The sequence below is a fragment of the Oncorhynchus tshawytscha genome, linkage group LG28 (genome assembly GCF_018296145.1).
Source record: "Oncorhynchus tshawytscha isolate Ot180627B linkage group LG28, Otsh_v2.0, whole genome shotgun sequence".
Taxonomy (NCBI): domain Eukaryota; kingdom Metazoa; phylum Chordata; class Actinopteri; order Salmoniformes; family Salmonidae; genus Oncorhynchus; species Oncorhynchus tshawytscha.
The window spans coordinates 20,805,153-20,819,821 of NC_056456.1; the positions used below are offsets into that span (position 1 = coordinate 20,805,153).

General features: G+C 40.1%; 1 protein-coding gene across 1 annotated transcript in view; it reads left to right on the forward strand.

Annotated features, from left to right (window-relative positions):
• The first annotated feature begins 4,571 nt into the window (after positions 1-4,571).
• LOC112226895 (catenin delta-2) overlaps positions 4,572-14,669 on the forward strand; it is a 103,392-nt gene continuing 93,294 nt past the window's right edge. Inside the window, exon 1 of the mRNA XM_024391549.1 lies at positions 4,572-4,849. The gene's annotated coding sequence lies outside the window, so the exon portion shown is untranslated. The remainder of the gene's footprint in view (positions 4,850-14,669) is intronic.

Sequence of the window (14,669 nt, forward strand, 5' to 3'; positions counted from 1 at the left end):
AGGAGGTTTTCACTCAAAATCTCACGATACATCGCCCCATCCATTCTTTCCTTTACACGGATCAGTCGTCCTGGTCCCTTTGCAGAAAAACAGCCCCAAAGCATGATGTTTCCACCCCCATGCTTCACAGCAGGTATGGTGTTCTTTCGATGCAACTCAGCATTCTTTGTCCTCCAAACACGACAAGTTGAGTTTTTACCAAAAAAGTTATATTTTGGTTTCATCTGACCATATGACATTCTCCCAATCTTCTTCTGGATCATCCAAATCTTTGGAGTGTGACTGTTTGAGGTTGTGGACAGGTGTCTTTTATACTGATAACACGTGCAAACATGTGCCATTAATACAGGTAACAAGTGGAGGACAGAGGAGCCTCTGAAAGAAGAAGTTACAGGTCTGTGAGAGCCAGAAATCTTGCTTGTTTGTAGGTGACAAATACTTATTTTTACACCATAATTTGCAAATAAATGCATTAAAAGTCCTACAATGTGATTTTCTGGAAACATTTTTCTTATTTTGTCTGTCATAGTTGAAGTGTACCTATGATGAAAATTACAGGCCTCTCATCTTTTTAAGTGGGAGAACTTGCACAATTGGTGGCTGACGAAATACTTTTTTGCCCCACTGTATGTATGTATGTATGTATATATATATATATATATATATATATACATACACACACGTGTGTGTGTGTATTGATTATTGATTATCTCACCATGTATGTATGTGTGTGTGTATGTGTGTGTGTGTGTATGTATATTGATTATTGCAGGGATGACTGATTATCTCACCATGTATGTATGTATGTATGTATGTATGTGTGTGTGATATACATATACATATACATATACATATACATATACATATACATACATACATACATACATACATACATACATATAAACACACACACACACACACACACACGGTGAGATAATCAGTCATCCCTGCACTAATCAATGAGCCCACTAGATGGTGGCATATTGTCCATGCAGCTTTTCAGTACAGCACATTATGACCAAGGTAGGGTTTTATTATAGCTTTTCATCACATTACTGCCAAGCTGGGCACTGGGGAAACCCAGAGATTGGAAACTTAAGTTTAGCACTCTATACAATAGCAGTGCTCCACTGTAAAATACCAATAACCACCTCCGGTGTCCATCTTTTATTTACAGCACACCTTTTTGAGGCTATACATTAACATTTGTCAGAATGTTTGAAAACATGCTTTTGTTTTTATTTCTCTGAATGTGACTCAAGCTGCCTGTGTAAAAGGATGAGCTACAATGCAATAGAGCAGTGGTGCCTCTCTCTCTCGTTCATAGATTTAGTAAGATTGTGTTTGGGTTGGGATGTGCATTGGGGGCTAAATCCCTGGCATTTCATCCTATAATCTTCTCTTCAAGGTCACGTGTGAATGAGTTTTCTATATCCACCAGAAAGTGGACATTGATCCAAAACGGAAGCACTTGGGCTCAGACTTTGCTATCCTCTTGGTGGGAAGGCCTCCGAGCCGGGGAGACTGGCTCAGCTGGGGATTACAGCTTGGTTTCATCTACCAGGCTGCGTCCAAAATGGCACCCTATTACCTATGTAGTGTATGACTTTTTCTACCGGAACCATATAGTCCCTGGTCAAGGTAGTGCACTAGGGAATAGCGTGCCATGTGGAACGCACCCCAGGCTAGCGCAGGGGGAGCAAGGCTCACATGACATCACCACCCCATGCATGGTCTACTGGGCTGTTCTGTTGCTAAGGTTCACCAAGGAACGCAATTATCACACAATGCTCATTTGTGTGCCATTGGATTGTTTGACGTGTTGTGTACTATGGGATATGGATGGTGGAATATTTAACCTTTAGATTCGGCTGTGCGTGCGTGTGTGTGTGTGCATGCATGTGTTCATGCGTGCAATAGTTTTTCCTCTTACTGTGTATTGTTCTCCTGAGTCCACTGACTGTGTCTCTCTATTGTTTCTCTGTCAAGGTTTATCAGAGGCTACTCCTCTGACACTGTCTGAACCACCCCATGCATCCTAAGTGACTGATGATGCTACTGCAACCTCAAGTGAGATACAAATCAAAAGTTAGAGCCTATATTTGCTGCCAGATCTCCTTTCAACTCAGCAGCATTTTTTCCATACCAGAACAACATACAGTACAACGTTATTTGGGTATTTCTTTAATCACAACTGGCAATTACAGTGGGGCAAAAAAGTATTTAGTCAGCCACCAATTGTGCAAGTTCTCCCACTTAAAAAGATGAGGCCTGTAATTTTCATCATAGGTACACTTCAACTATGACAGACAAAATGAGAAGAAAAAATCCAGAAAATCACATTGTAGGATTTTTAATGAATTTATTTGCAAATTATGGTGTAAAAATAAGTAAGTCTCACAGACCTGTAACTTCTTCTTTAAGAGGCTCCTCTGTCCTCCACTTGTTACCTGTATTAATGGCACCTGTTTGAACTTGTTATCAGTATAAAAGACACCTGTCCACAACCTCAAACAGTCACACTCCAAACTCCACTATGGCCAAGACCAAAGAGCTGTCAAAGGACACCAGAAACAAAATTGTAGACCTGCACCAGGCTGGGAAGACTGAATCTGCAATAGGTAAGCAGCTTGGTTTGAAGAAATCCACTGTGGGAGCAATTATTAGGAAATGGAAGACATACAAGACCACTGATAATCTCCCTCGATCTGGGGCGCAAGATCTCACCCCGTGGGGTCAAAATGATCACAAGAACGGTGAGCAAAAATCCCAGAACCACACGGGGGGACCTAGTGAATGACCTGCAGAGAGCTGGGACCAAAGTAACAAAGCCTACCAACAGCAAGGGCATTGAAGATGAAACGTGGCTGGGTCTTTCAGCATGACAATGGTCCCAAACACACCGCCCGGGCAACGAAGGTGTGGCTTCGTAAGAAGCATTTCAAGGTCCTGGAGTGGCCTAGCCAGTCTCCAGATCTCAACCCCATAGAAAATCTTTGGAGGGAGTTGAAAGTCCGTGTTGCCGAGCAACAGCCCCAAAACATCACTGCTCTAGAGGAGATCTGCATGGAGGAATGGGCCAAAATACCAGCAAGTGTGTGAAAACCTTGTGAAGACTTACAGAAAACGTTTGACCTCTGTCATTGCCAACAAAGGGTATATAACAAAGTATTGAGATAAACCTTTGTTATTGACCAAATACTTATTTTCCACCATAATTTGCAAATAAATTCATTAATAATCCTACAATGTGATTTTCTGGATTTTTTTTCTCATTTTGTCTGTCATAGTTGAAGTGTACCTATGATGAAAATTACAGGCCTCTCATCTTTTTAAGTGGGAGAACTTGCACAATTGGTGGCTGACTAAATACCTTTTTGCCCCACTGTATGTTGGGCTATAAGAGCGGTGCATGGTGTGTGATACCTGAGAGAAGAGAGTGAGCTCAGGTGTGCTTATTTCACCCCTAGGGACAGGATGACACACTACTGATAACAACAATGAGCAGCAGCCAGAGAATGACTGCCTTCTTCCTCCATGTTGAATTATTATGTTATATCTTGATAGGTACCTTCAACAATACTGATGAACATCGTTTGCTGTAGAACATGCTTTGGTATTTATGTTGCACGTTTAGAGGTGACAGAAAATGCTAAAATATGATATTGTTTTCACCAAGCGTCCCCTGCATGCGATGTGTACCTTTGTTTGAATTTAATGTGACCTTTTGTTTGACCTTTTTTTATGACCTTTTATATGAATGATTTTTCTTAGGAAAACAGGTGCAAACATGTGCGCTCCAGGCTACTGTATGTGAATTGTGTCTTGGGGCCATTCAGTGGTTTCACCTTGACAGTGTGTGCTGAAGGAATAGCAAACCTCTACGTAATGCACATTTATTTCAAAGGGGGTTACATTGTGAGTGGGTGGTACGAATTTTGATCAACCTCCAAAACCTCCTCATCCACTCCCCCAGACCCAAATACAAATGGTTTAACATTACTGATCTTGCCGTCTGCCTCTGTGGTGTGCCCTTTTGCCTCAGAGGAAGTGATGTGGCGACTGGCCCACGTTTGTACAGTAGTCATGTTGCTGCTCTATGCCAAAAGGGCCCCAGGACAGATGATGTCACCTAAACTAGGTTGAGAAAATGGAGGGATGACTACAAGCCTGGAGAAGAAAATAGATGCTTAGACATTTGTTTTACTTGTAGAACATTAAAAAAAGTAAGAAATATATTTGTCAATCCCATTGTATTTATGGACACATAGCCCCATATAGGTTCAATAGATGTCCTCCATATGGGGCTAAATTGACCCCCAATTTATAATTTCAAATAAAAGTAGCAATATATACAGAAATAATTATTTCAAAAAGTAAAAACTAGTAGGCCTGAGAAGAGAAGACTAAACTCATGTCAGATTATAACTATTCACTTGATGGCTGTGTAGCGTAGGCTACAGATGGCTTGAAATGTGGGGAGAGAAGAGATGCTCATCCTTGCATCACCAGGAGATGTCGTTGCCTGTACCCGTACCTAAACAGCACAACGTTGTCTGACAGCAAGGGGAATGTTAAAGACAAGGGAGCATTGGAGAGAGCAAGCGCCGCTGCCTTCTCTGCTGCACAGTTCACAACCCAGTGAACGGGTCTCCCTAGACTGCCCGTACCTATAGCGGTCTCTCTTGGCCATTCGGTGGATGCTGTCTTTTCGGGCAACACCAACGTCGGGCGTAAAGTGTGTTTTCGGACAATTCGTAAGGAATGTTTTACATATTTTACATGGTTTGAATTTTGGTTACCAATCGAGGGGAGTCGAGAACAACGCGGTTCCCCGGCATATTTTACAGTAAGCGCAATGTCATTCCAGTAGCTTTTCCAGCTGTCATACATACACTCCAAACAATTACAAAATAGGATGCATTTGTCAGTCGTCTCGGGAAGGGAGGAACAATCGCCAGCTCTGGCTTGCCTTTGCATACATTTCTCACCCCTTTGTTACTCTGCCAGATGTTTTTCCAGGGTCCGAAAGTGTAATATTTCAGTTTTATTGTGGGCTATAACATGCATTGATTGTGGACTGAAAATGGAATCCATTTGAGAACGATTCGCTAGCTAAAGCGGGGATGCTCTGAGAAAACACCCTATTACTTTCCGATTGACCTAAATTTGAACGATATATTTATAAGATTATACTGGTCGACATCAGATCGCATTAGATGACCGTCATTCTTTTGTCTGTAATGCAATGCTGTAGAAAAGGTGGAAAGGTGAGATTAAATGTCTCATTTTCATAGCTGATGATGACTGCCAATGAATAAGATTCATTCATTCTTACATTTCTAGGCTATGCATTATTAGGTATTCTATGACTAGCAGGTCTTTCATCACCAAATGTAGCCTAGCTGCATAATTTCTGTCTATTTGAATAGGGTGCCTTGCCTCAGTTAGATCAACTCCATATAAAATTGCCCTCCTTTTTTTTATTTGCATGTGATGCTTGGCGTTTGATCGTGTTTTGACTGCAATGCCTGGCATGAATATTTAAAGAATAGACAAATATAGACTTGTTTCCAAAACTCGTTTTTTCTATCAGGAATAATAACATTGATGATGTTAAGTTGAAGGTGTAAGCCATGTTGAAACCATATACATCATTGAATGAATGAGTTAATGGTTGCCCAGGCCTATAGGTAAGGCTAGACATTTATAGTTCAATATTCTACATCAGGCCTGTTTGTGTGTAAAGGGATGAGAAGCTCACATGGTCAAAATTCTATAGATTTTATGGACAAATCACCCTCATAAGCCCTGATAAATTATTTCTATTTAGATACAATAGGACACATCCTGTGGTCAGATGTATATGATGTTTGTCTCCCCAGGGCCACACAATGACTATTGGCCCTCACTGGGTCATCAACAACAATAATAGTGTAGTAGTTCCTATCTGGATCACAGAAGCCTTGGTCTATTCTATGACTTTCCAATGGGTTCGGCACATAGGCCTACTAAGAGAGGGAGCCTTATTTATGGACAGGATGATTTGATACATTTTGTAAATATAATTAAAATGGTTAAGTGATTGAGAAAAAAGGGTCAAAAGTCAAAAGATCTGCCTTCCAATTGCCCCACCTCCGGTTGTGTTATGATTTTGACAGTGGTTGGAGATATAAGCTACAAGGGTAGGGGTTGTGGTGGTCATATGGTAAGTTTCCCATTCATCTGTGGGCAAACGTGTCCTCGATACAAGGAAAACATTCCACTTATAGTTGACTGGGAGATAGGGTTCTGAAAGCAGTGTCACCCAATTTGTTATCAATTTGAATCATCCATTATTTGACCTGATAAGCTTGCATGATAAGCGTTGTTTTTCTTCAAGGGAAATGTGTTGAATGGGTTGTCGTCTGAGTGCAGGTTGCTGTATTCCAATCTTCAAAGCTGCAGATTGATATCATAGCCTGTCTGTCTCAGCCCCTGCCCCCAGCCCCCGCCTCAGTTCCTTGTGTTGATGGAAGATAATGGACATAGGCCTAGGTCATCAATTCCATGAAAGGCTGTAGTAGTACAAAAAAAAAAAATCTAAACATTTCAAACTAGCAGAATGCTGTTATTATCATTAAATATTTAAGTGCTGCACGAAATGGACCACATTAGCATTGGTAATAAAAAAGATAGTTTGTGTTATTAGTAACTAGTGGTTTTCAGTCATTTAGCCTATATGTTCATAGGCAGCAGGTAGCCTAGTGGTCAGAGTGTTGGGCCAGTAACCGAAAGGTTGCTAGATCGAATCCCTGATGTTCTGCCCCTGAACAAGGCAGCCAACCCACTGTTCCTAGGCCATCATTGTAAGTAAGAATTTGTTCTTAACTGACTTGCCTAGTAAAATAACAAAAACATTTTTTTGAATAATCTGTCTTACTGCTGATTAGTGGTGTTGCTGCTGCCCCTATCTGTGAAGGCTAATTGAAACTCCAAAGAAAATCTTGCACTGACTAGAGGAACCAATGCATCATAGGTGCTGGAGGAGTTTTGATTTTAGTAGATTTTTCTGAAATACCATTTGTCACGTACTACAAATTTGTCAGTTATGAGAGACAGACAGTGACACATTTTTGATCAAATTAATAAGTAAGTATTTTGGTCTGCAGCGTTCTCAATTTAAATGGCAGACTGGGATGTATCACAAAGATTGTGACACACATACACCCCCCTACGTATTTATTTGGACAGTGAAGCTAAAACTTTTAATTTGGCTCTATACTCCAACATTTTGGATTTAAGATAAAAATGTTTCACTGAGGCGACAGTACAGAATGTCACCTTTTATTTTAGGTTATTTTCATCCATATCTATTTTACTATTTAGAAATGAAAGCACTATGTATCTAGTAGTCCTCTTATTTAACTGTGTCATAAGTATTTGGACAAATTCACTTACGTGTATTCAAGTAGTCAAACGTGTAGTATATGGTCCCATATTCCTAGCACACAATGATTACACCAAGCTTGTGACTACAAACGTGTTGATCTTTGTGCCTCTGTAACTTTCTCACTCATCATTATTCACAATTAATTCATGATTATCCATAATCCATTATTCATAATCCACATTAATGTAGATGTTTCTTATTTACAATAAAAGTGATTCCAAAATGACACAATACATAATTTACCATTCATTCCTATTGGGCACAAAATAATCGGAAACACAACCAAAACAAACTTCAAATTCATCCAACAAGTTTGTAGAGTCATTGTGCGCTAGGAATATCGGACCATATGTTAACCTTTTCACTACTTCAATACAAAGTGAATTTGTCGAAATACTAACAACATCTTCAAATAGGTGGACTAGATACATAAAGTGCTTTCATTTCTAAACGATAAAACAGATACGTATGAAAATACCCTCAAATAAAAAGTTGCATTATGTGCTGTTGCCTCATATGAAACATTTGATCTCAAATCCAAAATGCTGGAGTATAGAGACAAATTAAAAGTTTTAGCTTCACTGTCCAAATAAATACGTAGGGGAGTGTAGATTTTTCTGTTAGCCCACTGGGCGTAGGCCTATGCCTCAAAGGCTGCGTCTACACAGGCAGCCCAATTCAGATTTTTTTCAGAGCTGATTTGATTGGTCAGCAGACCAATTAGTGGGGGAAAGATCAGAATTGGGCTGACTGTGTAAATACAGCCAAATCCACACTTTATCGCTTTCCAAAGCAATCAATACCTTTTAATGGTTGCCAAGTTGTTGCCATGATGGCTTTTGGCTGTTTGTGTCAGTTGTAGTAGATTTAGCCTAATGAACCGTCTATTATGGATTGAAAGAGACTGTGATTACTATTGCCCTGTATATAAGGTCAGGGCCACCCTTTAGCCACGCTTCCCTTTAGCTCACTGTTGTAATGTGCTTTACCATAATGCTGTCCTTAAGTCACTTGAGTTGTGAAGTGGAAAATTTAATTAGAACACTATTCCTTTTTCACTCTGTCCCCGTCTTGTTTCCTCTCCTTTTTTAATTCTACATTTATCTCAGTTTGGATTGTTGGAGGAACAGAGTGTTTTAGGGGAAGGGAGGGGGGGTCTCTTATTGCTGCCCCGTTTCTCTTCTCTCTCCCGCCCCGTTTCTCTTCTCTCTCCCTCCCCGTTTCTCTTCTCTCTCCCCCCGTTTCTCTTCTCTCTCCCTCCCCGTTTCTCTTCTCTCTCCCTCCCCGTTTCTCTTCTCTCTCCCTCCCCGTTTCTCTTCTCAGTGTGTCTGTCTGTCTCGGTCTCCCAGTACGAAGTGCAGTCAGGTCTGTGGATATCAAAGAGGACTTCAGCCATTGTTTGGACTTAAAACCTCTCTTTTCATTAGCCTCCCTCTCCAAAGGCTGCTCTGACACGGACTAATCACCACATATTTGTACACGAGGCTGAACATTATAGCATTAGAAACCCATAATATAGTGCTTATAATTAGTGGAGTACAGTGGAAGGATTCTTTAAATACGCAATAGAGAAATTAAGTTGTACTTCTATTCTAACATATGTTTTTTTAATCTCATTAATATTTGTTGTTATTGTGGAGAATAATCTTTTAAAACAAGTGTTGTCAATCCTACAGGGATTTACACATTTCAGTTTAAAATCAGCTTTGATCTTTACTAAGATGCTGGGAAAAAAAAAATCTGAAAACATTCATCACACTAGGGACATACCAGGGTAAAGTGATGTTTGAGTTTTATATCGCTGTTGAGATACATAATGAAGGCTAGCTAGGGATAAGGTATGTAGAGTAAAGACAAAGTAACTGCAGACATATACAGCTCAAGTCGGAAGTTTACATACACTTAGGTTGGAGTCATTAAAACTAGTTTTTCAACAACTCCACACATTTCTTGTTAACAAACTATAGTTTTGGCAAGTCGGTTAGGACATCTACTTTGTGCTTGACACAAGTCATTTTTCCAACAATTGTTTACAGACCGATTATTTCACTTATCATTCACTGTATCACAATTCCAGTGGGTCAGAAGTTTACATACACTAAGTAGACTGTGCCTTTAAACAGCTTGGACAATTCCAGAAAATGATGTCATGGCTTTAGAAGCTTCTGATAGGCTAATTGACATAATTTCAGTCAATTGGAGGTGTACCTGTGGATGTATTTCAAGGCCTACCTTCAAACTCAGTGCCTCTTTGCTTGACATCATGGGAAAATCAAAAGAAATCAGCCAGAACCTCAGAATTGTTTTTATAGACTTCCACAAGACTGGTTCATCCTTGGGAGTAATTTCCAAACGCCTGAAGGTACCACATTCATCTGTACAAACAATAGTACGCAAGTATAAACACCATGGGACCACGCAGCTGTCATACCGCTCAGGAAGGGTACCTTCCGCGTCTCCTAGAGATGAACGTACTTTGGTGCGAAAAGTGCAAATCAATCCCGGAACAACAGCAAAGGACCTTGTGAAGATGCTGGAGGAAACAGGTACAAAAGTATCTATATCCACAGTAAAACGAGTCTTATATCGACCTAACTTGAAAGGCTGCTCAGCAAGGAAGAAGCCCCTGCTCCAAAACCGCCATAAAAAAGCCAAACAACGGTTTGCAACTGCATATGGGGACAAAGATCGTACTTTTGGAGAAATGTCCTCTGGTCTGATGAAACAAAACTAGAACTGTTTGGCCATAATGACCATCGTTATGTTTGGAGGAAAAAGGGGGAGGATTGCAAGCCGAAGAACACCATCCCAACCGTGAAGCACGGAGGTGGCAGCATCATGTTGTGGGGGTGCTTTGCTGCAGGAGGGACTGGTGCACTTCACAAACTAGATGGCATCATGGGGAAGGAGAATTATGTGGATGTTTTGAAGCAACATCTCAAGATATCAGTCGGGAAGTTAAAGCATGGTCACATATGGGTCTTCCAAATGGACAATGACCCCAAGCATACTTCCAAAGTTATGTCAAAATGGTTTAAGGACAACAAAGTCAAGGTATTAGAGTGGCCATCACAAAGCCCTGACCTCAATCCTATAGAAAATGTGTGGACAAGAACTGAAAAAGGGTGTGCGAGCAAGGAGGCCTACAAACCTGACTCAGTTACACCAGCTCTGTCAGGAGGAATGGGCCAAAATTCACCCAACTTATTGTGGGAAGCTTATGGAAGGCTACCCTAAATGTTTGACCCAAGTTAAACAATTTAAAGGCAATGCTACCAAATACTAATTGAGTGCATGTAAACTTCTGACACACTGGGAATGTGATGAAAGAAATAAAAGCTGAAATAAATCATTCTTGCTACTATTATTCTGACATTTCACATACTTAAAAATAAAGTGGTGATTCTAACTGACCTAATACAGCTAATTTTTACAAGGATTAAATGTCAGGAATTGTGAAAAACTGAGTTTAAATGTATTTGGCTAAGGTGTATGTAAACTTCCGACTTCAACTGTACCTGGTATACTGAGATATCCTCTCTTATGCTACTTACCTCATGTACGTAGAGGAGTTGGTTTGCCAAACTATACTTGTCATAAGTAACCTTGCCTGAGACCTGAAGACTCGTATTAGCTCCCAGACCTAATGCCTTGGCTTTGGCTCAGCTGGATAAGGAGGTCTTGAGTTGTGCAGATACAACTCAGTATCCTATATCTGGCCGGTTTACATGTGCATGAGGATAAGCAAGTCATCTTTTCACATATCATCATTTCACCAATTCAGCTACCCGTGGATGGGCAGGGACAGATATAGCTTAGCGCTCCAAATGTTCTGGATTTTCAGATTCAAGTCAGGAGAGACATGCTGTGCTCAGTGAACATTTTCACTTGTGATGATAAAATCCTCTGACACATGAAATGTGAGCGACAGCAGTGCTCCTACGCTCTATTTTTAGATTTATGGACCACACCTACTCCAGGGCATGTTCGTCATCATTTGACATCATTTTTTCATTTGTTAAGTAAAAAAAAAAAAAAAAAAAAAAACAAGAACAGGAGGATACCCAACTAACTGAATCTTCCATTAGGCCTACTACCATAAGTACTATTAGAACTAGCTACTGTTATTACATGCAGAGTATCTGTAAGCTACTTTTTCCCCTCTGTAGTTGTTTGAAAGGAAGCATGACTTTTTCAGATCTTTCTGATGTGTGATTTCTCTTTATACTGATCTCCATCCATCTTTCATGTCATCACCACTTCTTTTGTTGTTAATGAGGAAAATCCAGTATATGGTACATAGATGTGAGAACAGTACCATAGTGTAGTTTGATACTTTGATGCTAACACAGATAAGGTTGTGTCATCTCTACTGCAGGCCTTCAAAAGTAAATCTGATGTATTATGGATGTACTGTACTGGCAAGCGAAGTTGTGCTACTGAGAATACCAGTGAAAAACACAGGTTTGTTGTTGATTCAGCTTTCTTTCAATTCCATTCTACATCTGAAGTCTTGAAATGTAATGTTTTACCAGTCAAGCTGTAGTATGTTAGCAGCACAACGTCAGGGGGTCTCAATCCTGATGTTCCACCTGGAACAGCCAAGCCATGTACTGTAACATCAATAGCTGGGTGGCAGTTACACCCGTTTAGCCCAGGTCTTTACTCTGTGATCACTACCATTTGAATCATTTGTGTGCTGAAGTCACTCAGCAAAACTCGTGCTTGCTCAGTAGATCTAAATGCATAATTCATGATGTTGATGATATTTTTTTTTAGATCTTATTTAGATCAACAGTAGCAGATGGTCATGAGACAATGTTAGACCTATTATTATAATAAAGACTCACTTTAGTGGGTTTAAAGCTAATTTTAGTTGGACGGTGTCTTTGGGTCTAGATGTCTTCCCAGCGCCACAAATACAGATGTCGCTGTCCTTTTACTTTATGCCACCCAGCCCACAAATAGCACATCAACATTGGTTGGCTGTGGTATTGCTTTGAGAGAAGGGGGTGTTTTATGCTACATGTCAAAGGAAATATTCATAGGCATCATGCTACACAGATGTAACAGTGTCATGCCCGTAGCACAAAACCGATCAGCAGATTGACTTTGGTATTGAGCTGCATATCCATCAATAACAAACAGGGTGTATTTGGAATGTGTCCCTGCTTCAAGGTCAATTTATTCACTGTATAGTGCAGTGCATGGATGGACTGTGCGTGTGCCGATGTGGCAATGCTGTGGATGATGCCACAGGGACGTGAGAAGCTTTGTTCTTCCTCCTCTCCTCCCCCATGCCGAGGTCCTCTCCTTTATTCCCTGCCGTCATGTCATCAGATGACCAGCAGGGGTCACCTCTGGTAACATTCGCTACAACCAATTATGCAGATGGCACAACCGTGTCAATGATCACATTATCTTAACATGCAGATAGATAGGCATGGTGGTGTAATGTCCTCTAATAATGTCCTATAAAATTATGTTTACGCAAGAGGGTTGATATGGGTTACAATGCATATCCTCTTTAGTAAGAGATCCAACCAATGTAATGGACGCTGATTGGGTATTCTTCTGTTATCGTGCAGTGGTGTAGATATTGTAAATGTCAGTGGCTGTGTGTGAGGTAGGTTTACTCACTAGGCTAGTAGGGACTCTGCTGCCACCACAGTCACATGTAAAGTCAACATTCACCAGTGAGGCTGATGCCTTGGGAAGGAAAAACAACCAGGCCATGCAGCTCCTGTAGCTATACTACTGGCTTCACAGCCCCAACCTCACAACCTCTCAACATAGCCAAGGGTTGATTTGGTTTATAGTAGCAGTAGTAGTAGTACAGTAGGTCATGAGGTTAAAAGCCTTGGAGCACTAGCTAACCCTCCGGCCTTATCATCACTGGAGAACACAGTATTTACAGGAACTCACATTAAAATGCATGACATCAGGTGCAAACCACCCATGATGCACTAGAACACTCTATCAAAATGGGACTGTCATAGCAGCTTGAATGCCTAACTGATTGAGATGGAGTGAAGTCATTTTGGGGGTCATACAGAATACACAATAAATATTGGGCACATTAATTCTACATTACATCAAATTGTTATTAGATTGTTTTATCTGTGTGTCTAATTTTTATTGTGTAATTGCTGCTGTGGTCAAAAAGAGACCTTGGTCTCAATGGGACTCCCTGCCTAAATAAAGATTAAATAATGATCAAGGTAGTAAATGAAAGAAACAGGAATCATTTTGATTGAAGTAATTGTTTGGCAATGCCAGCTAGCTTATCTTTTACAGATGTTGGATCTTAATTTGATCACCCCGTTTCTAGGGCTGGGAATTGCAATACGATATTATTAAAATACTTAGGTGCCGATATGATATGTATTGTGATTCTTACGATTCTTAATGTATTGGGAATCTATGTTCCAAACACATCGCTCACCATGTCTGTTGCAGAGGGACAAGAAATAGCCATGAGAAAATGTGTTTTGTTCAGTCAGTGCTGAAAACATGTTGGCTCACCATTTTTTTTAAAGAAGATGGAGAACAAGCTTGAGAAGGAGAAATACAAGAGTTTTTGGTGTAGGTACATCTAACTACCGCTAGCTAATGCTACCTAGCAAAACATTTAAAGTATATATATATATTTTACAAAACAATATTTGGGAGTAAAAATATCAATATAATATCATAAAAAATTATGCAGAAGAATTGAAAATGTAAAACGTGTAGCTTATTGTGGTTTAAAAAGGCTTCTGAAGTTTGTCAATACCCATTTTAAATTTCAGACTTGATTTTCCCTTGCGAAAAAATGATCAAACCCTACAAAAAAATGTAATTAATTATAATCCACATTTCCTGTTGCTGCAGGATTATTTTCCTGCTGTAGCAAACTGGCTCAAATTAAGATTCTACATCTGTACGAGTGTTGTTACATTGAAAATGTGGTGTTTGTTTAATGAAATTAGCCTGTCAATAAAACATAGCAGACACTGGCATTCTATTGAGGGTAAACAAAATTCACTCCAACCTAATCAGCACAGAGTTTGTAAGAGAAAATGTTAATAATGCACTGGGGCTTGTTTTATCACCGCAAGCCCCACATAATTACACTTTATCATTTGTGTCACGCTCAGCCATCCTTTGAGAACATTATTCCAGGAGGTCTTTAATTGCCTCAGCTTGTGCTCAGGGCCGGCTCCAGGCATAAGCAACGTAAGCAGTCGCCTAGGGC